This window comes from Melozone crissalis, unplaced genomic scaffold (assembly GCF_028551555.1).
Source record: "Melozone crissalis strain CALT ecotype California unplaced genomic scaffold, PUWL_Pcris_2 ptg000111l_1, whole genome shotgun sequence".
NCBI lineage: Eukaryota > Metazoa > Chordata > Aves > Passeriformes > Passerellidae > Melozone > Melozone crissalis.
This window is the reverse complement of record NW_026535888.1, coordinates 7,624,208-7,646,318: the sequence shown is the minus strand read 5'-3', so window position 1 is coordinate 7,646,318 and position 22,111 is coordinate 7,624,208. Positions and strand designations below refer to the sequence as shown.

The 22,111-nt window shown below is 48.4% G+C and overlaps 1 protein-coding gene across 2 annotated transcripts in view; it reads right to left on the bottom strand.

Moving 5' to 3' along the window:
- Positions 1–22,111, bottom strand: part of HIVEP3 (HIVEP zinc finger 3) — a 297,820-nt gene that overhangs the window by 88,960 nt on the left and 186,749 nt on the right. For both annotated transcript variants that reach the window (XM_054292448.1, XM_054292449.1), the window contains one exon: positions 12,244–12,337. The gene's annotated coding sequence lies outside the window, so the exon portion shown is untranslated. The remainder of the gene's footprint in view (positions 1–12,243; positions 12,338–22,111) is intronic.

Genomic DNA, 22,111 nt, shown 5'->3' with positions numbered 1-22,111 from the left:
TTCCAAAAGCTTTGTAAGATTTTCCTCTCTGAGCCATCTGACCTCATCCACAGGCAAGGAGAGCTGCAAATATGGCCCTGCTCTGGTGGCACAGGGAGGATGCTTGGGAAGATGAGCAGAATGCTGATCTCATACCCAAAACCAGAGGAATGCCCACCATGAGCTGGTCCTGGAAGGTGTCCCTGCCCATGGTCTTCAAGTCCCTTCCAGCCCAAACCATCCTGTGAGACTACAATGCCTTTATTTTTCATGGATTTTTGGTTGCTTTTGGGTTTGGTTTTTATTTTCTCTCCTAAAAGTCAGTTTGGAAGATCCCATTCCTTCCCCCAGCAGATGTTTCAGTCTTACACCCACACCTGGAGTTTAAGGGAAGGGGCTCAGAACTGTAAAATGAATCCCCCAAAATGCATTAAATTTTAAAGGATCATGGCACAAGAAGTTGCTTGTTTGCCCAGGGGCAGAATAACCCATGGAGCCCCTGCAGGTCTCAGCTTTTGCTTTGTGAGTTGAGCAGGAGCCTCATTAAGCTCCTCAAAGTCACCACCAGTGATGAACTGGAGTGAAATTAGCCCAGCATTTATCCTGGGAATTCCTCTCAGCCCCAGACTAAGAGATAACACTGTTTTTATCTGGATAACACTGATGCTTCTGTTTATGGGGCACTGCAGACAGGGAATTCCAGCCAAACTTTGCTGCAGATTTCAGCCAAAAACTCTGCTGGTTTTTTGGAATCAGCATTTCCAGGAACATGAAAAGATTGGTGGTTTAAAAAGTGCTGCTACAACCCTGCAGGGTCCTCAGAGACACTCAGACACCGAGCCCAGGACCCAACACAGGCCTGACATGCTAAAGCCAGGCTGCAGAACCCCCCAGGCATTTCTGCACCTGGCTCATCCTTAAGCTTCAATTTCTCACATAAAAATAGAAAATAGTCTTGATTTAAAGATTGCAAACAGTGGCAGAAGCAGCAGCTCTCGCTGAGGATGTTCTGGTGATCGATTCCTTCTCTGCTAAGATTCTGTTCCCCTTTTTTGAGGCTTTTTTTGTCTGGCTTCATTGCCCAAACTGCTAAAATTCAATCCCAAATGTTTTTATTTTTGGTTTTGCTCTTCAAGGAGAAATACCCCAACTCCCAAAGCCCAGGGACAGATCTCTGTGGGTCTTCCCTAAACCCAGCAATTCATGTTGTAATTCACCCACAATTGCTGCTGGAGATCTGCTTGGGGTACTAAAAACACATCCTGCCTTGCACAAAGCAAAGCATAGGGAATTCTTGGAAACCTGCTCCTTTTCAGTCACATTTCTCTGCCTCTCACACAAAGCCTCAGGCTGCAGCTGGGGCTGTGGTGTGCACAGGCCAGCTGTGACACTCCAGGATGGCTTTGGATGAGCAGCAATGGTCAGAAACCAGAAACCAGCACAATTTTCTCTGGTCATGGAGAGCCCACAGTGCTGAAGGTCAAACAAAAAAAACCCCATAATAATACAAAGAAATATTCCTATTCTTTGCAAAGCATTTGATATTCCTATAGACACATCTGGCTGGCTGCCAGTGGCAAAATTTGTGTATTTTGTTCTAGGGCAAGAAGATTTTTAAAATTATGTTCTTAAATGGTGGATGATCCATTCCAGCCCTAGGACCCCCACCAACCCCACCCTGGCCATCCCTGCAGCACTGCCCAAATTTCTCCCCCATCCTTCATCTCCCCCATCCCTCACTCTCACACAACCATGGAATGTGCTGAGCTGGAAGGGACCCACAGGGATGATCAATCCCAAAGCCAAACCCTGCCCAGAGCCCCCAGCAAGCCCAGCCTGGGCATCCCTGGAGCTCTGGCAGCCTCAGGGCCATGCCCATTGCCTGGGCAGCCTGGGCAGTGCCAGCACCCTCTGGGGGAAGAGCCTTGCCCTGAGCTCCAGCCTGAGCTGCCCTGGCCCAGCCCCAGCCGTGCCCTGGCTGCTGTCCCTGTCCCAGAGCAGAGATGGGAGCTGCCCCTCGGGAGGAGCTGCAGATCCCTGAGCTCTGCCCTCAGTGTGCCCTGCTCCAGCTGCACACACCAGGAGCCCTCAGCTGCTCCAGACCCTTCCCCATCCCCTTGTACCACTTTTGGACACTTTCTAAACACCTTTAGATCCTTCTTACACCCCAAACTCCCCTGAGCACTGGAGAGAGGCCAGCCCAGCCCAGAGCAGAGCAGGACAATCCCTCCCTTGAGCAGCCCTGGCTCTGAGATCACAGCACACAAAGCCCAGCCCCAGAGCACCCCCAGCCCCACTGGGAGCTCCCCAGGGACACTCAGTGGCCATGGACAGCAGAGATCTCCTGGAGGGAGGATTGGCTGTGGGAGATATAAAGAAAACTGCCCCAAGAACAGCAGAGAACTGCCCCAGCTCTGACAGGTGGGGACAGAATAAAACACACATCCCCAGACACATCTTCCAACCTAAGACACTTCTCTGCTCATTTTCCCCTCCTTCTTTCCCATCCCTGGAAGAGCTGCTGGGATTTTCACCCAGCTGGGGGGCTGGGGAATTGGGCTGCCCTTTGTGCAGGCTGGTCTGGCTCCCTGCAGCTCTGAAGGACTGGGCCAGCATTTGGGAAGCTGGGAGGGAGCAGGGCTGGTGGCAGCTCCCCCTGCCTGGCAGATCCAGCAGAGATCACATGTGGCATTCACATTCTCTGGGAAAATCCCTTTGCCCAGGGTTTTTCTCCTGGGAAGCTGAGAAGCCTCAGAGAAAAGGAAAATAATTCTTATCTCATTTGCTTCTCCTGTGCTGTGTTCATGTGGAATGTGTTTGGAGATTGTTTACCCACAGGTGATTGTTCCATTGGATTCTGCTGGGAGTTGTTTTCACTCTTTGGCCAATCAGGGCCAAGCTGTGTCAGGACTCTGGAAAGAGTCACGAGTTTCATTTTTATATTTTTAGCATTCTGTAAGTATTCTTTCTGTATTCTTTAGTTTAGTATTCTTCCATATAATATAGTATCATAAAATAAGAAATTATTCTAAGAATACGGAGTCAGATTCGTCATTCCTTCCTTTGTCTGGGAGCCCCACAAATACAATAATCAATCATTGAATACAATATTCAATCAATGAATAATTGAGTTGTTATTATTATATTCAATATTCAATTGAATATTGTATTCCATATTCATTTATTAAATCTGAGCTGTTATTATTGTATGAAATATTCAACTGAATATTGAATATATTTAATATTCAATTATTCATTGAATATTGAATTATTTAACCATAGAATCACAGAATTATTGAATCATTGAATCATAGAATCATAGAATTACAGAATCATGGAATTATGGAATCATGGAATCATTTGAGTCATGGAATCACTGAATTCTTCAATCATTGAATCATAGAATTATTGAATCATAGAATCACAGAATTATAGAATCACAGAATCATGGAATCACTGAATTATTCAATCATTGAATAATTTAGTTGTTATTATTATATTCAATATTCAATTGAATACACTATTAAATATTCAATTTTTAAATATGAGCTATTATTATTATATTCAATGTTCAGCTGTATTTGAATATATTCAATATTCAATTTAATCATGAGTATATTTCATAGTCAATTATTCATTGAATTTTGAATTATTGAATCACAGAATCACAGAATTATAGACTCATGGAATCACTGAATTATTGAATTATTAAATCATTGAATCATAGAATCATAGAATCACAGAATTATGGAATCACTGAATTATTAAATCATTGAATAATTGAGTTATTATTATTATATTCAATATTCAATTGAATATATTCAATCTTCAATTGAATATTGAATATATTTCCTATTCAATTATTCATTGAATATTGAATTACTGAATCATAGAATCACAGAATTATAGACTCACGGAATCATGGAATCACTGAATTATTGAATCATTGAATTACTGATTTTGGGAGGCCCTCAGAGCCAGGGCAGCCCCCAGGAGCAGCTCAGAGAACCCTCCCTGGAAGCCTGTGGGTCCCACAGAGGTTCTGCTGAGCTGCAAGAGCAGGAGGAAGCTCCCAGCACAATGCTCAATGAGGGCCTTTCTCCTGGGCAGGCTGTTTATTCCCATTATTCCCATTTGTTCCTGCACAGCCCGGCTCCCATCCCAGGAAGGCTCCTCTCCCAGGAGAATGGGGTTATTATGTGGGATCAGCGCTCTGCCAGCGGGGCTTCCCCCGTCCCATCCCCAGCCCAGCAGTGCCCGGAGCACAGATGTCACCATTGATGTCCCCAGGGTCCCACTGAACTCAATGGAGCTCATTCATTATTGCAGCAACAACAGGGCTTTCCCCAGTTCTTCACAGGCTTAAATCTCCTGCCTGCTCTGCAGGATTATAGAATCATGGAAATATGGAATCATGGAATCACTGAATTATTCAATCATTGAATAATTGAGTTATTATTATATTTAATGTTCAATTCAATATTGAATATATTTAATATTCAATTATTCATTGGATATTGAATGATTGAATCATTGAATCATAGAATCACAGAATTATAGAATCACGGAATCGTGGAATCACTGAATTATTCAATCATTGAATAATTGAGTTGTTATTATTATATTCAATTGTCAATTGAATGTAGCATTCAATATTCAATTATTAAATATGAGCTCTTGTTATTATATTCAGTATTCAATTGAATATTGTGTATCTTAAATATTCAATTGTTCATTGAATATTGAATTACTGAATCATAGAATCACAGAATTATAGACTCACGGAATCACTGAATTATTGAATCATTGAATAATCGAATCACTGTATTATTGAATCATGGAATCACTGAATTATTGAATCACAGAACTACAGAATCATAGAACCCTGGAATCACTGAATTGCTGAATCATTAAATTATTGAATCCCAGAATCCTGGAATGGTTTGGGGTGAAAGGGACCTTCAGTCTCACACTATCCCACCCCTGCCACGGGCAGGAACACCTCCCACCATACCAGGTGCTCCCAGCCCTGTCCAGCCTGGCCCGGGACACCTCCAGAGATGGGGACGGTCTGGTTCCCTTCCCCACGAGGCAATGCAGTGAATAAACTCATCCAAAATGCTCTGTAGCTCTGGGCAGCTCTCCTCCACACTTGGAGGAGTTTTATTTCCCTGGGGTGTTTCATTTTCGCTCTGAGTGTCATTTCCTTAATGAAGATGAATGAAGGAAACAGCATTTTTAAGAGCCTGACCCCTGTAAACAAAACCAATTCCCCTGTGCTCAGCCCCAGCCTCTGGCACCCTTTTGCCTTGGTAACAATTCTCTTTTTTTTTTAGCTGTTTTTGCTGCCTTTGAGGCAGCAATTCCTGAAATGCACAGCAAATCACCTCCGAATCAGCCCAAAAATGACCCTCTGCTCCTTTCCACTTCAGAGCTAAACAAAGAGCAGCACTTGTGATCCCAGGCTCCCACAGCCAACACCAGGATCCTGACAAACCCAAAATGCCCCATGCCCTTGTTATAAGTGAGATTCAGTTTGTGTTGAGTTGGGGTTGAGTTGATGGAGGAGGAGGAGGAGGAGGAGGAGGAGGAGAAGGATGCTGCCACCCCTGAAAGGCACTTTCACCCCAGGAGGGGAGGAGGTGGCAGCATCCAGACCAACAACCAACGCTCTGACACCCCAAGGATCCTGCTGGGGGTTTGTGATCATCACCACAACACTTTCCAGCCCTTTGGTGGTTTTCCTGTTGTTCTGTGTTGAGTTTTAACTTTTTTTTTTTTTTTTTTTTTTTTTTTTGCCAGGTTGGGATTAAATGTGAGATGGTATGTCTCATTTGGACTCAGATGTTTGTTAGCACTTATCTCTGTCACAGTCTCACAAACCCTGAGTTCTGCAGCACTTCACTCTAACACACTGAAAATGGAGCCCCATCTCTCTCTACAAGGCCTTTTAGGGATAAACTGTCCAATTAAGAAATGACACCTAAATTATTTTCACTTTCAACCCAATAACGAACCACCTGTGACCCTCAATGGGGACTTTTTGTCCAATTACACAAAACCACCCAAACCCATGGAGAAGGAGGAGAAGGAGAAGGAGAAGGAGAAGGAGGAGAAGGAGAAGGAGAAGGAGAAGGAGAAGGAGAAGGAGAAGGAGAAGGAGAAGGAGAAGGAGAAGGAGAAGGAGAAGGAGAAGGATCAGCCCTAAAACCTCCATCTTGCTCTATATCTATTACTATATTCTAAACCCCAAACTCTGAGTTTCCCACCCTGTGATCTCACACACTTCTATCCAAACTCCACACCCACAATCCCAGTTCTGTCATTCCATTCTGGAAGCTTCTCCACAGCCTCAGGTCAATGCAGTGTTCTCCCAAGGGTCTGTCCTGGCAGCACAGAAAGTCTGAAATTCTCAATAACCAGGGCTCCAACAGCTCTGCAGTGCTGTGGGCACATCTTCACAGTGCCAGAGCTTGTGGCCATCTCTAGTGTGCTCAGGCTGGGGTTGTTCGGGTGTCCTGGGTGGGGACAGGAGCTGGGCTGGGTGGTCCTGGGGGTTCCTCCCTGCTCAGGACGTGCTGTGCTTGCCTGAGCTGAGTCACTCAGTGTGGCAGCGCTGCCTCACTCTGCTCTGCCTCCTCGTGGAGAACAAAACTTTGCCCCAAATCCACCCCTCAGAGGGTCAAAGGAGGAGAAAACCTCATGGGCAACTTCAGAGTTTGGTGCGGCCTCCCCTGCACAATGACTGGTGCCTCAGCTCGGGCTCAGCTTCTGCTTCCCTTTGCCCAGGGCACCACTGAGGGCACAGGGCAGGTTCCCTTTGCTTGGGGACAGCAGTGAGGGCGCAGGGCAGGTTCCCTTTTCTCAGGTGAGGACACAGGGCAGGTTCCCCCAGTGAGGGCACCCGCAGGTTCCCTCTGGCCCAGCCTGAGGCCGTTCCCTCTGCTCCTGTCCCTGTTCCTTGGAGCAGAGCCCAACACAGCACTGACCTGAGCTCTGCCCCCAGAGAGGACAGGCAGGGTGGGTGTCATGTCAGGGAACTTTCCAGAGCTGGTTCCCCTGCTATGGACAGGGATTTTTCCTCACATTCAACCCAAACCTCCCCTGGCCCAGCCTGAGGCCGTTCCCTCTGCTCCTGTCCCTGTTCCCTGGAGCACAGCCCGACCCCCCCCGGCTGTGCCCTCCTGGCAGGAGCTGTGCAGAGCCACAAGGGCCCCTGAGCCTCCTTTGCTCCAGGCTGAGCCCCTGCCCAGCTCCCTCAGCCTCTCCTGGGGCTCCAGACCCTTCCCAGCTCCATTCCCTGCCCTGGATGTGCTCCAGCCCCTCCAGGCCTTGTTTGTAGTGAGGGGCCCAGGAGGAATTAGGTGACAGTGTGGGAAGGCTGAGTCATCTCCTGCTCCTTGGATAGTCATGAAATGCCTTCCTCCACCTCTGGCTCCTCTTCCCCACAGCTCTGAGCACACACAAGTTTTATATCTCCCCTTGAATTCCCAGAGGGATTCCTCATTCCTTCCCTCAGCCATTATCTCTCATTAGATGTGACATGCAGAGCTCTGAGGGTCACTGTCCCCGCACTGAACGTGCTCTGTCACCTCCCACACACCTCCAGGAGAAAGAGCTTGTCCAGAGTTTAATGTGACACTGCAGCCTTAGGGGAAAAGCAAAAAGAAAAAACGTGGAGAAAATCCAAAAATTCCTCCTGGCTGCCAGGCCTTCGTTACAATCAACAAATCACCTCGGCTGTTTCACCTCAGGGTAAAACTTGGAAAGCTCAGTTCCTTTCTATGAATCACCCTCAGCAAACAGCCCCAATTAAGAGATAAAACATTGCTACCACAACAGCAGCTCGGGCAGGGATTTATTTTTAGAAGCTGCTTGAAATAGTGCGTGGTACCTCAATGAAAACCATCCCCTGTGTGCTGGTACGGGCTGATGTCAGAGCAGTGAGACACCCCTGAGGGACACACACTTCACACCCTGCCCAGGCCTCCTGCACAGCACCAAGCTGAGAGAAAACACTGAAAAAAACAGGCAAAGAAGCCCAAAACTGGTCTTAACACCTCCCTGTGAGTATAGTAAAATGCCAGGAGAGAGGGGTGTAAAGGGATGAGTCAAAGCAGATTTTGGAAGTGACAACATTTCCTACTAAAAAGTGAGCAGAAAAGGCTCTTTGTGACTTCAGGGAAGGGCTTTGGGTTCTGAGAGCCAACCCTGGGTCTGAAACAGGATCTGGTGCAAAGTCTGGATTTGAGAGGCCACTGCCAAGGAGATGCCACCGTCCCCATGGGACCAGCAAGGATCTGGGGACAACTTCTGATCTGACACTGCCAGCACAACCCTCTGCACTTGGGGAGTGGTGGCAAAGCGAAGTCACAAGATCTCAGAATGTTCTGAGCTGAAAGGACCCCAAGGATCATCCAGTCCAGCCCCAAACCCTGCCCAGACCCCCCAACAACCCCACCCTGGCCATCCCTGCAGCGCTGCCCAAATTTCTCCCCCATCCTTCATCTCCCCCATCCCTCACTCTCACACAATCATGGAATGTGCTGAGCTGGAAGGGACCCACAGGGATGATCAATCCCAAAGCCAAACCCTGCCCAGAGCCCCCAGCAAGCCCAGCCTGGGCATCCCTGGAGCTCTGGCAGCCTCGGGGCCGTGCCCATTGCCTGGGCAGCCTGGGCAGTGCCAGCACCCTCTGGGGGAAGAGCCTTGCCCTGATCTCCAGCCTGAGCTGCCCTGGCCACTCTGTGCCCACCCTGCACCTCCTTGTGCCCTTTTGGGGTTGGCAGCCCCAGGGCTGGACTGAATCCCAGCAAGGTCAGATGTGAAGGATACAAAACACCCAAGCTTTGTGGCACTGCTGAAACCAAGTATGACAAAAAAAGCAGAATCAAAACTTGAAGTCTCCCTGTGTCCCACTGGGGAGGCCCCAGTTTGAGTGCTGAGACCTGTCCTGGGCCCCTGGTGACAGGGACATGGAGGGGCTAGAGCATGTTCAGGGCAGGGAATGGAGCTGGGAAGGGTCTGGAGCCCCAGGAGGGACTGAGGGAGCTGGGAAGGGGCTCAGCCTGGAGCAAAGGAGGCTCAGGGGGGCCCTGGAGCTTCAGAGGAAAACTCCCCCCTTGTGCAGGATCCCTGCTGCAGCAGAGCCACAGCTGGCACTGCAGGAGGGCTGAGCCCCCATGGCATGGGGCTGTGCCACCAGCCTGAGCCACAGCGTGCCAGGGCCTGCTCTCACTCTGGCAGGGTTTGTTTGTACTATTGCATTTGTATTTTTAATTTCCTAGTAAAGAACTGTTATTCCTATTTCCGTATCTTTGCCTGAGAGCCCCTTAATTTCAAAATTATAATAATTCAGAGGGAGGGGGTTTGCATTTTCCATTTTAGGTGAGGCTGCTGCCTTCCTCAGCAGACACCTGGCTGTTCAACCCAAGACAAGAAAAGTCAGGGACATAAACAAGTGAGCAAAGAGGCAGCTCTGGGTGAGGCACATGGGTAGAAAATTACAGGAGTGTTGGGACAGAGGGAAAAAGTCTCATGTGGTATGGGGCAGCAGAGCAGGAGCAGAACCAGGCTGCTGCCAGAGGAGAGATTTGGTACAATTCTCAAAAAAAAAACCAACTCCAAAAAACCACATTTGAAGACAGCCAGGGAGAGGTGGGTCACCTCCACATGGGAATGGGGACAGCAGATGGATTTCCTGACAATGAAAGATGCAAGAGAAGATGGAGAATTAATGGCTGTAAATGCTGGGTGCAGCATAATTCTCCCTAAAAGCCCAACCAGGCAGAGATTTTTACACTGCCCAGGTGAAAGGACTCGAAAATATCACTAAAAATCACAGAGTTTTTCAACAAAACTCCTTAGATCTGTTTTTATTCCACACAAATAAAAGCCCAGCGGCCAAATTAATCCTAATTAAGCTGATTAGGTTTATTGTAGGGCTAAGAATCATTCACTGGTAACACAAGGGTTTTTTTCCCCTTTCTCCAAAGAGAATTCCCTTTGCGCATCTGCTTTTAACACCATCCTGATGAGAGCACATCCCAATATAATTCCATTATGCCTGGGAGAGGTTTCATCCATCCCCTGAAATTCAGGGAATGAATACAAAACCATGCACATTATGTACTCTCTGCAGGGATATTTCAAGCTTTTCCCCTCAAAGTAAATCAGTTTTATGTCATTAAAGCCCTTGAAAATATCAAGCTGCAAGGCTTTGCTCCCAGAACTTCGTTTCCTCTCAATTTCTTGTGACTTTGGGGAAGGCAGGTCACGGAAATTGACATTTCCCACTCGAGCTCAGCCCTGGAGCAAACTCTGGTGCCTCAGTTTCCCTCAAATATGGGCATGGAATTTCAGAGGAGCTGAAAATCCGAACCCATGATCATTTCTAGGAAGTCTGAGGTGAAAAACAAGCAGATATTTATCTTTTTGTTTGTTTAAATTCAACTTTCAGAAACATTGGATGGCACAGAGAAAGCCTAAACCCAAGAATGCCCTGACAAACACAAGAGCAAAGCCTGGATTTAGACTCCTCCTGAGGGAAAAACAAGGAATTAATTAATTTTATTTGCACCTGATCACCTTTGGGGCCCTGGATTTGTTTTCATTTCTTATTTGCTAAGCCCTGACAGTCACAGGAACACCAGCAGTGGCTGCCCGCTGGATTTTGTCCCTGGGGATAGCCTGTGGCTCTGACGCTTTACATTATAAATATAAATCTGCTCTATAATAAACCTTTTATTCCTCAGAAAGTCATAATTCCTGGAATTCTTGCCATCTGCACCAAAATGAACCTGTGCAGATACAGGTACAATCACACAGTGTTGGAAAGAGGGCAAAATTACAAGGGTTTGGAGCATCCAGAGCTGGTTTAAATGCATGAAATAAACCAAATTTGCATGAAATAAACCCAGTTTGCATGAAATAAACCCAGTTTGCATTTCTGCCCTTGGGGTCTCAGCCCCAAACCCTCCTTGAGGAATGAGGGGGAGCCAAAGGCAGCCAAAGGGGTCCATGGCAGGTGGGGAGCAAAGGAAAAGCCAAAACTGCCCAAACCCACGGGAAAAAGCTGAATTGCTGATTTTCTAGGAATGGTTTGGGTTGGAAAGGAAATTAAATCAATCCAGTTCCAATCCAGGAACACCTTCAGGCTGCTCAGCCTGGCCAGGGATGGAGCAGCCACAGCAGCTCTGGCAATTCCAGCCCAGCTCCTCCCCACCCTGCCCGGGAGCAATTCCTAATTCCCAAAATCCAACCAAGCCCCAAACCACACTTTCTTCCCTGTCACACTCCAAACCCTGCACAGAACCAGGCCCTGACACCACAAATAATCTGATTTTTCATTAAAAACATTCCAATCCCCTCTTTGCGACACAAATCCCACTCTCCCAGGTAACAATTCCTAATTCCCAAAACCCAACCAAGCCCCAAATCACACTTTCTTCCTTTTCCCTTTCCCTGCACATAACCAGGCCCTGACGCCACAAATATTCTGATTTTTCATTACAAACTTACTAAGCTGATGGAATCCTCTCTTTGGGGCAGAAATCCAATTCTCCCAGGGAACAATTTCTTCCCAAAACCAAACCAAGCCCCAAATCACAGTTTCTTCCCTGTCAGACTCCAAGCCCTGCACAAGCCAGCTTTACTCAGGCCCTGACCACAAATATTCTGATTTTTCATTACAAACGTCCCAAGCTGATGGAATCTTCTCTTTGAGACACAAATCCTATTCTCCCAGGGAACAGCTCCTTCCCAAAACCAAACCAACACCCAAATCACACTCCAAACCCTTTCCCATTCCAAACCCTGCACAGAACCACGCCCTGACACCATAAATAATCTGATTTTTCATTAAAAACATTTCAATCCTCTCTTTGGGACACCCTCCCAGAGAACAATTTCTAATTCCCAAAACCCAACCAACCCCCAAATCACACTTTCTTCCCTTTCTCATTCCAAATTCTGCACCAGGCCCTGACACCACAAATAATCTGATTTTTCATTACAAACATTCCAGTCTCCTCTTTGGGAAAGAAATCCCACCATCCTGAGGAGCTGTGCTCCATTCTGGACCTTCTGGACCTTCTGCAAGGCAAATTATAAATTTTCAGAGTGGCCCAAGGATATTCTGAGATGGAAGGGACCCACCAGGATCATCAAATCCAATTCCACAATGCCCAAGGGAAAATGGGAGCTCCAGCACAGGTTGGAACCATTAAAAAGCATTTGGAGGATGGAAAATAAGATTTTTCTTACTAAAATTGCTGCAGATACCAGGCTGGGACAGGCTGCAGGTGCTTCAGAGCCAGGATTAGGAGTTGAAATGGTCTTGATAAATTGTAGAAATGGTCTGGAAGAAACAAGAAAAAAAGAAAAACACTTCAGAAATGATGGGTGAATTGGTGAGGCAGGAATAATCAATGACATGGCCACCAGGGAGATAAACACAGGCTTGAAAGGGTGGCATTTGGGAAATCTCAGGATTTCCAGGAGCTGGACATGAAATAGTGCAATAAAATAAAACCCAACATGAAATAGTGCAATAAAATAAACCCCAACATTTGCTGTGATGCAGAGACAAAATATCCAACAAATAAACAAAGGGAACTTTCCATCTCTCTGGCCTCACTGAGGTGCTGGCGCTGGACATTTCCATCAAATCAGAGATCAATTCCCAATGAGGACAAGGAGAATGATCTGAGATGGAGGGATAGAGCACAGAGTGGAAATCCAGAGTGGAAAATCAGATTTGTGGCATTGTTATGGTTGGACATTTCGGTCAAATCACAGATAAATTCCCAAGGAGAATGGTCTGAGATGGAAGGAGAGAGCACAGAGTGGAAATCCAGGGAGGAAAATCAGATTTGTGGTATTGTTTTGGTTGGATATTTCAGTCAAATCACAGATAAATTCTGAAGGAGAATGATCTGAAATGAGTGGAAAGAGCAAAGACTGGAAATCCAGAGAAGAAAATCAGATTTGTGGCTTCATTTTGGTTGGAAAAGCCCTCCAGGACCATCCAGCCCAATCACAAACCAGCCCCACCATGGCCACCACCAAGCCGTGTCCCCAAATGTCACACCCAGGGCTTTGCTGGACATTTCCAGGGATGGGGACTCACATTCCCAGTGTGGGGATTGATTTGGAGTGAAGACCACAGGGAGGACTCGCCCTGCTCTTCAAACCCAAGGGACACAACACAAAGGATAAATCACCTGTAGGGTTTGTCAGGGTGGTCACTGCTAAGGAAGGTGAAACAGGAAAGCCTTATAAATACGATTGCCTGGCAAAAGATTTTGAGAATATGGAAACTCTAAGTGAGATTGAAATGAAAGCAAGCTTTGAGATCCCTCAGTTACTGAACAACTGGAGAACAATGGCATGGCCAGCTGAAGGTGATCCCCTTTGGATCAAACAATCCCCTCTGCTTGCAGACAGGCCCAAGGCTCAGAGCAGACCCTGCCAGCTTGGCAGAAGGGCCCAAAGAGGAGTTTTTAGGGTTTAAAATGTAACCCAGTGTGGGAATGTAATGATTCTTATAGTAAATATAGTATACATATATATATATATATATATGCACAGATATATAGATATAGATATAGATATAGATATAGATATATACATACACACACACTACATGTATATATATATATGTAAAATATATTACTTATATATATTATATATATACATATATATAAGTATAATATATATAAGTATAATATAATACAATACAATATAATAAATATAATATAATGTAAGTAATATAAGTATATATATATAAGTAACTCTAGTTCTTATAGTATGTAATAGTTATATATATATAGTATGTAAATGTTATATACTAATCTTATAGTATGTAAATGCTGTAGGATTTGTATCTTGTACTAGATCGGTTAGTGAGAATTAGAATATTCAGCACAGAATAAGATTTATGGTGTTGTAACTGCAATTTTGCACTTTTCCCTCTTACTTTTATTCTCTGCTGTCTCATCCTCTTTAGCACACTCTTGCCTTCTTTCTCTTTACCATTTTCTTTACCTCTTTTTCCCTTTTGTTTTTATTCTTTGCTCTCTCTCTCTTTCTTTGGGTCTCTTTGGGGCTCCTCTCTGGGCCCTGCTCTGAGCTGTGGCTGGCAGCTCCCAGCAGGGCCCTGCACCCAGGCCCTTTGCAATAAACCACAAGTTCCCAGCCCTGGCTGCAGAGATCTCTGCTCTCTGTCCATCCCCACCATCCTACCCTCATCTCTCCTACATTCCCAGCCCTAAATTGCACCAGACACCCCAGGAGGAGTTTCCTGAGTGGGAATTCAGGGTATTCAATGGCTCTCCAACACCTGGATCAGGGAATTTAAGGCACAGCCCACGAGGAAGTGGCTTTACCTTGGACTGCCAATTGTTTTTCTTTCCAAGGGTAGAAAAACCCCTCAGGAAGCAACTCAGTGGCTCAATTACACAAGTTAATTAACTAAATTAACAGCTCCTCCAGCACATCACCCACACAGGCAGAGGGATCTGTCTGCACAGGGGAAAGAAGTAAAATTCCATCAATTTTGTGGACAAGAAACAGAGATTGAAGAGACCAAGACGTGCCAACAGCACCCAGAGGGTGAGGATCAATGGAGGGGGAGCCCTGTCCAGTAAAATAATCCAAAAAATTACCCTTTTAATTAGAAAAAAATTAAAAATATTCAACTCAAACATCTGCAGGTGCCCTTCACGTGACAGGATCTCAAAGCAGATTTATTTTTGCACCAATCTGCCTTCCCACAGAGCAGCAAACCCTTCCCTTGCAGGTGGAAGGCTCAGCAGAGCTGCTCTGATTCCTCAGCAGGAACCAGGCTGGGGCAGGGGGCTCCTGACAGGAGCCTCACAGGATTTTCAGCATTTCCACAAAGCCCAGAAATAGATCCAGAGCAGGCTCTGGGCTGGCAGAGGGGTCCCAGCGCCATTTGGGGACAGTTTAAGCTGGGCTTGTCACCAACAAAATCTTTATTGAGCACAGCTGGGAACAGGGAGGTTCTGGGATTTTCCCAGGGATCTCAAGAGATCAAAAGGAGCCTCCCAGCATCACCCTGGGCACAGAGGCTGCCCCTGGAGCCCTGGCAGTGCCCAAGGCCAGGCTGCACATTGGGGCTGGCAGCACCTGGCACAGTGGCAGGTGGCCCTGCCCTGCAATCAGCTGCCATTGAAGATCCCTTCCCACCCAAACCACTCTGGCATTCCCATTCCTCAATCAAGGATGGAAACCAGCACCAAAACCCATTGCAGCAAATGGAGAAAGGAAAGGAAAGAATGATTGCCTGGCTGGTTGCAGGTGCCCCCAGTGGCATTTGCCACAGGGGGTTTGTAGGCTGGCAAGGCCTGGTTAGAGAGGTTTGGGCTGTGCCAGGGTGCCCAGAGCAGCTGTGGCTGCCCCTGGAGCCCTGGCAGTGCCCAAGGCCAGGCTGGAGCACCTGGCACAGTGGCAGGTGTCCCTGCCATGGCTGGGGTGGCATTGGATGGGATTTGAGGTCCCTTCCAGCCATAATTCCATAATTCTGTGATTCCCCATCCTATAGTTTGAGTTTTGCATCACTTCCAGGGATGGAGCAGCTCTGGGAAATCCATTCCAGCCCCTCCCCACCCTCACAGGGAACAATTCCTAATTCCCAAAAGCCAAACAACACCCACATCACAGCTTCTTCCCTTTCCCACTACAAACCCTGCAAAGAACCAGGCCCTGACACCACAAATAATCTGATTTTTCACTACAAGCTGATGGAATCCCTTCTGTGGGACACAAATCCCACCAGCCTGAGGACCTTTTGGACCTCCATTTTAGATCTTCTGGACCTTTTGTAAGGAAAATGAAGCATTTCCAGGGTGTCCCCAAGTTGCTGTTGGGCTGCTCTGCCCCCAGAGCCCCGTGACCTCTCCAGGCCTCCCCAGCCACAGCAGGATCTGGAATATCCATGTTTTCCTTGGAAAATATTTTCAATATTTTGAAATACTTGCAGTATTTCAAAATATCAATATCATTTTCTGAAAATATCAATGTTTTCCTGAAAATCTGGAGGGGAATCAGGACTGAGCTGCTCTGCCCACCAGGAGCAGTCACATCAGGGGAGGGGAAGGGAGTTTGGGGTTGGAATCTGTGGGCAGAGCAGTGGAGATACCAAAAACTCCTCTGGGCAACCCCAGCCTGGTGGGGAGGAGGAATTCATTCCCCTGCTGCCCAGGGAATGGGAAAAAAGGGAAGGGAAGGGAAGGGAAGGGAAGGGAAGGGAAGGGAAGGGAAGGGAAGGGAAGGGAAGGGAAGGGAAGGGAAGGGAAGGGAAGGGAAGGGAAGGGAAGGTCCTGAACCATTCCATGATCACCAAGGCCTCGCTGCCACCTGGCTGTGGAGAGCCTGGGAGAACTCAGTGCCAGAAGAGGCTTTTATCACAAGGGAACTTTCATTTTAATAACAAAACAAAAAAACCCAACCAAACAAACAAAAAAACCAAACCAAAAAACCACTAAATCAGCATTCCCCTTCAGCAGCACAGTGAGAGCTTTCCTGGCTGCAGCAGGAATTTCTGCCCCATCCCTCCCTGGTTGCTGAGGCTTTCCCAGCCACAAACACTGATGGAAATGACTGCTGGCCTTGCTGATTGACAAACATCCCAACATTTCTTTCTGCATTTCTTTGGCAAGTGGAGCTCCAGCCTGGTTTAGCAGCATCCTGAGAAGCCACAGCCAGGCTCCTGCTGCTCAGCTCCAGCTTAACCAGGAGCCATCAGCCCCTCCTGGCCTTGGAACAAAGAATTTTAGGTTAAAAGGGGAAAAAAAAAAAAAAACAAAACCAAAAAAGGAGCAGTACAGGCACTGGAGATGAAGCAGCTTTAGAATCTCTTTTATCAGGGCAGCTTCCACCTCCAGGCTGGAGTTAGAAATTCATTTCCCAGCCACAGATATGAATTCCCAAAAATTCTTCTCTCCCTCCCCGAGCCAGGGCAGGGTGGCAGCTCCTGGGAGCTCCTCCAGCCCTTCTGGGGCTGCTGGCACTGCCAGAGCCAATGTCCAGCCTGGCCTGGAACTGGGGAAAGGGGGATGAGGATCCCCTGGGGGTCAGGACACACCTGGAGTTGCAGGGAGGTGACAATTTGGGTTGCATCCCACCCTTCAGCCCAGCTTTGACAGAGACAGCACCTTGTGCTCCCCTTCCCTCACAAAACCTGCCTGGAACCTCAGCATTGCCTGGCACTGAGGGACCTGGGGAGCATCTGCAGCCTGACAGGGCCAGAGGGGGAGATTTGGAGGAGAATCCAGAGCAATTCCCTTTTCCCAGCAGCTCAGCCCTGATTCCAGAGCAGCACAAACTGCTGGGATGGCTTTTCCCTTCTCATCCCTGCAGCACCTACAGCTCCAGGGGAGAGTCAGCTGTGCCTGGGCTGGGTCCATCCATGGACATTGGGCTCCCTGGAACCTTGGGAAGGGTTCTGGCTTGTCCCAGATTGCAAGGCAAGATGGATTCTATTTGCTATCTGTTAGAGCTGGGGCAGTTATCTTCTGGTAATTGGGGCAGTTTTTTCTTTATCTCTTCTACACCCATTTCTCCCTGCAGGCAGACACCTGCTGATAACAGCTATTGAATGTCCCTGCATGGCTGATAAGAACTACAGCATCCCATTGGGAGATGGGAGCCCAGAGGGAGGAGCCAAACATTCCTACCCGGATAGAATCTGGAGATTGTGGAACACCAGCACGGCTTCTGCACTGGATTGCCCAGAGGAACAGCAGCTGCCTCTGCCCCTGGATCTTCAGAGGAAGACACTGCACCTTTCTCCAGGATCCCTGCTCCAGCAGAACCAGCCCTGACACTGCAGGAGGGCTGAGCCACAATTCCAATGGGACTGCTGCCAACAGCCTGACCCACAGGGTGTCAGGTTGGCTTCTGACTCTGGCAGTGTTAGTTTAGTTTACTGCATTGTTGATTTTATCCTTTTATTTTCTTCCCTATTAAAGAAATGTCTCCTCTTCCCCTCATAGCTTGGAGCCACCCCCATGGCTCTCCTGGAGCTGGGCTGGCTGAGTGTGTCCCACCCCAGGCTCAGCCCCTGCATTCCCACATCTCCAGCCCCATACCTCCTGGTTCAACCCCAAACCTGCCAAGCTTTCATTCCCTGCCTCCCCTTGATTCAGGGCTTTCCCCTCCTCTGGGGCTGCAGGGAGGCTTTTGGGTTTCTGAGCTGCTGAGAGCCCTGGCAAGGAGCCCACAGGTGGAAATAACTGAGCAGGAATTTCTCACCCTGCACTGGGCCAGGTTTGGGCTCTCCTTGCCCTGCCAGCCACGGTGCCTCCCATTCACCCTGGGTGTTTGAACCCTGCAGAGCTTTGGGGTGTTCCTGGGGAGTCCTGCTCCCCTCAGAGCACAGCTCCAGGTTTCTCCATGGCCCCTCCAGCCTGGGAATGGGGAAACCAACAGGAATGCTGGTCTTGGGAAGGGAGCATGGGAATAAAGGACCAAGAGAGGTTGGGACTGGTCCCAGCCTGGAGGTCAGCCCAGCATGACAAGGCCTTGGTTTAATTCCCTGGAAGATGCATTAATTCCCCTCAGAGCACAGCTCCAGGCTTCTCCATGGCCCCCTCCAGCTTGGGAAGGTGGAAATAAATGGGAATGCTGGGCTTGGGAAGGGGGCATGGAAATAAAAACCAAGAGAGGGTCCCCAGCAGGAGAGGCTGGGACTGGTCCCAGCCTGGTGGTCATGACAAGGCCTTGGTTTGATTCCCTGGAAGATGCATTAATTCCCTTCAGAGCACAGCTCTGCATTTGATTCCCCTCAGAATCAAATGCATTTAATTCCCCTCAGAGCACAGCTCCAGGCTTCTCCGTGGCCCCTCCAGCCTGGGAAGGTGGAAACCAATGGGAATGCTGGACTTGGAAAGGGAGAATGGAAATAAAGGACCAAGAGAGGGTCCCCAGAAGGAGAGGTTTGGACTGGGCCTTCTGATCCTCCTTTTTGAGAGATAAAAACTTCCAAAGCCATTTGGAGGAGAAATCTCAGTTTGGGGCTGAAAGCAGCTCTGTAAAGCACAGCCTGGAGCTGGGGCAGCAGCTCTCCATCTCCCAGCACTGCTGCATCGCAAACACCCCCCCAGCACGAGAGGAGGCCAAATAATGAGCAGCTCAAACCATCCAGGCTCCTGATTCAGAGCTAAAACCAGGCCCAGCTGAGCTGAAATCCTTGTGAGGTGACAGCACCGAGGAGCTGAATGTCTGCAATGGCCATTCACTCACTGATATGGGGAAAAGAACCCAAAAGTCCCCAATTTCTGTGTAATTTCCCCTGCTGACAGGAAGGAGCTGCAAAGGGCCACTGCTGCTGAGCTTAATTGCATCCAGTGCTCCTGAGGGTGAGGGGAAAGAGCTCTTCACGAGCCAAAACAAAAAAAAAAGTGAATGAATTCTGGTGCAGCAAGAACAGCATCCTCAAAGCTTCGCTCCCCACACCACCAAGTGTGAAATCAGAGATTTTTTTATTTTTTTTTTTTCTCAGTAATGCTTTTTGCTCATTTCCTGTGCAGCCTCTTGTGCTCTGAGCAATGAATCAGGATGAATTAACATCAGGGGCCAGATTAGGATCAGGCCTAAGCAGAACTTTACTGTCATTTTCCAGGGAATTAAACCAAGGCCTTGTCATGACCACCAGGCTGGGACCAGTCCCAACCTCTCCTCCTGGGAACCCTCTCTTGGTTCTTTATTCCCATGCTCCCTTCCCAAGACCAGCATTCCTGTTGGTTTCCCCATTCCCAGGCTGGAGGGGCCATGGAGAAGCCTGGAGCTGTGCTCTGAGGGGAGCAGTGCTCCCCAGGAACACCCCAAAGCTCTGCAGGGTTCAAACACCCAGGGTGAATGGGAGGCTCTGTGGCTGGCAGGGTGAGGACAGCCCAAACCTGGCCCAGTGCAGGGTAAGAAATTCCTGCTCAGTTATTTCCACCTGTGGGCTCCTTGCCAGGGCTCTCAGCAGCTCAGAAACCCCAAAGCCTCGCTGCAGCCCCAGAGGGAGCAGGGAGTGAAAGCTTGGCAGGTTTGGGCGTTGAACCAGGAGGTGTTGGGCTGGAGATGTGGGAATGCAGGGGCTGAGCCTGGGGTGGGACACACCCAGCCAGCCCAGCTCAGGAGAGCTGGGAGCTCAGGAGCTCATGGAGGTGGCACCAAGGCGGGAGGGGAAGAGGAGAGAGATCCCAGGACACTCTGCACTGGATAAAGGATGATAAAGCTCCCACCTGACCCAGATCCTGCTGGCATTTCCTGAAGCCAGAAAGCTTCCAAAGGTTCCAGGGAGCCTGGAGATTATATCCGGGTAGGAACGCTTGGCTCCTCCCTCTGGGCTCACATCTCCCAATGGGATGCTGTAGTTCTTATCAGCCATGCAGGGACATTCAATAGCTGTTATCAGCAGGTGTCCCCTCCCGAGGGAGGAGTGGGTGTGGAAGAGATAAGGAAACAAGCCCACTGAACAGAGGATAACTGCCCCAGCTCTAAGAGATGGCAAATAGAACATATCGTGCCTTGCAATCTGGGACAAGCCAGAACCCTTCCCAAGGTTCCAGGGAGCCCAATGTCCATGGATGGACCCAGCCCAGGGCAGAGCTGAGCTCTCCCCTGGAGCTGTCGGTGCTGCAGGGAGGAGAAGGGAAAATCCATCCCAGCAGTTTGGGCTGCTCTGGGATCAGGGCTGTGTCCATCTTTTATGGAAAATCCTTTCCTTAGGATTTTTCCTCCTGAGAAGCTGAGAAGCCTGAGGAACAAAATGTAAACATTGATTATCTGCTGCTGTGGAATGCAACAGGTGCATCTGTGATTGGCCCATGTTGGATGCAATTAATGGCCAATCACAGCCCAGCTGGTTTGGACGGAGAGCCTGAACCACAAACCTTTGTTATCATTCCTTCCTGTTCTATTCTTAGCCAGCCTTCTGATGAAACCTTTTCTTCTATTCTTTTAGTATAGTTTTAATGTAATATATATAATAAAATAATAAATCAGCCTTCTGAAACATGGAGTCAGATCCTCGTCTCTTCCCTCATCCAAAAACCCCTGTGAACACGGTCACAGGGCTGAGCCACTGGGAAATGGAATTGCTCTGGATTCTCCTCCAAATCTCCCCCTCTGGCCCTGTCAGGCTGCAGATGCTCCCCAGGTCCCTCAGTGCCAGGCAATGCTGAGGTTCCAGGAAGGTTCAGTGAGGGAAGGAGAGCACAAGGTGCTGTCTCTGTCAAAGCTGGGCTGAAGGGTGGGATGAAACCCCAATTGTCAGCTCCCTGCAGAGCACAGCAGCAGCTGTGGCTGCCCCTGCATCCCTGGGGCTGAACCAGGCCAGGCTGGACATTGGAGCCACCAGGGAAGGTGTCCCTGCCTGTGGAACAAGATGAGTTTCAAAGTCCCTTCCTTTAAAACCCCAAACAATTCTGGGATTCTGTGCTGTGGCTCCTCAGAGCAGCAGCTCCAAGCTCTACAGGGATCCATGGAATTGGCAACTCCAGGCGTGTCCTGACCCCCAGGGGATCCTCATCCCCCTTTCCCCAGTTCCAGGCCAGGCTGGACATTGGCTCTGGCAGTGCCAGCAGCCCCAGAAGGGCTGGAGGAGCTCCCAGGAGCTGCCACCCTGCCCTGGCTCGGGGAGGGAGAGAGGAATTTTTGGGAATTCATATCTGTGGCCGGGAAATGAATTTCTAACTCCAGCCTGGAGGTGGAAGCTGCCCTGGTAAAAGAGGTTCTAAAGCTGCTTCATCTCCAGTGCCTGCACTGCTCATTTTTTGTTATCTTTTTCCCTTTTAACCTAAAATTCTTTGTTCCAAGGCCAGGAGGGGTTGATGGCTCCTGGTTAAGCTGGAGCTGAGCAGCAGGAGCCTGGCTGCGGCTTCTCAGGTTGGTCCCAAGTTTCGAGAGCAGAATCTAACAAGAGACCCTTGAAATAAATCCTCACTCGAGCTCCTCAGTGCCTGTGGCATCTTCTGTTTTAAAGTCCCTTCCATTAAAAACCCCAAACAATTCTGGGATTCTGTAATGTGGCTCCTCAGAGCAGCAGCTCTAAGCTCATTCCTTCCCCCACATCCACACCAAGAGAGCACCAAAGCCAAGGGAGAAATTACTCCTGTGG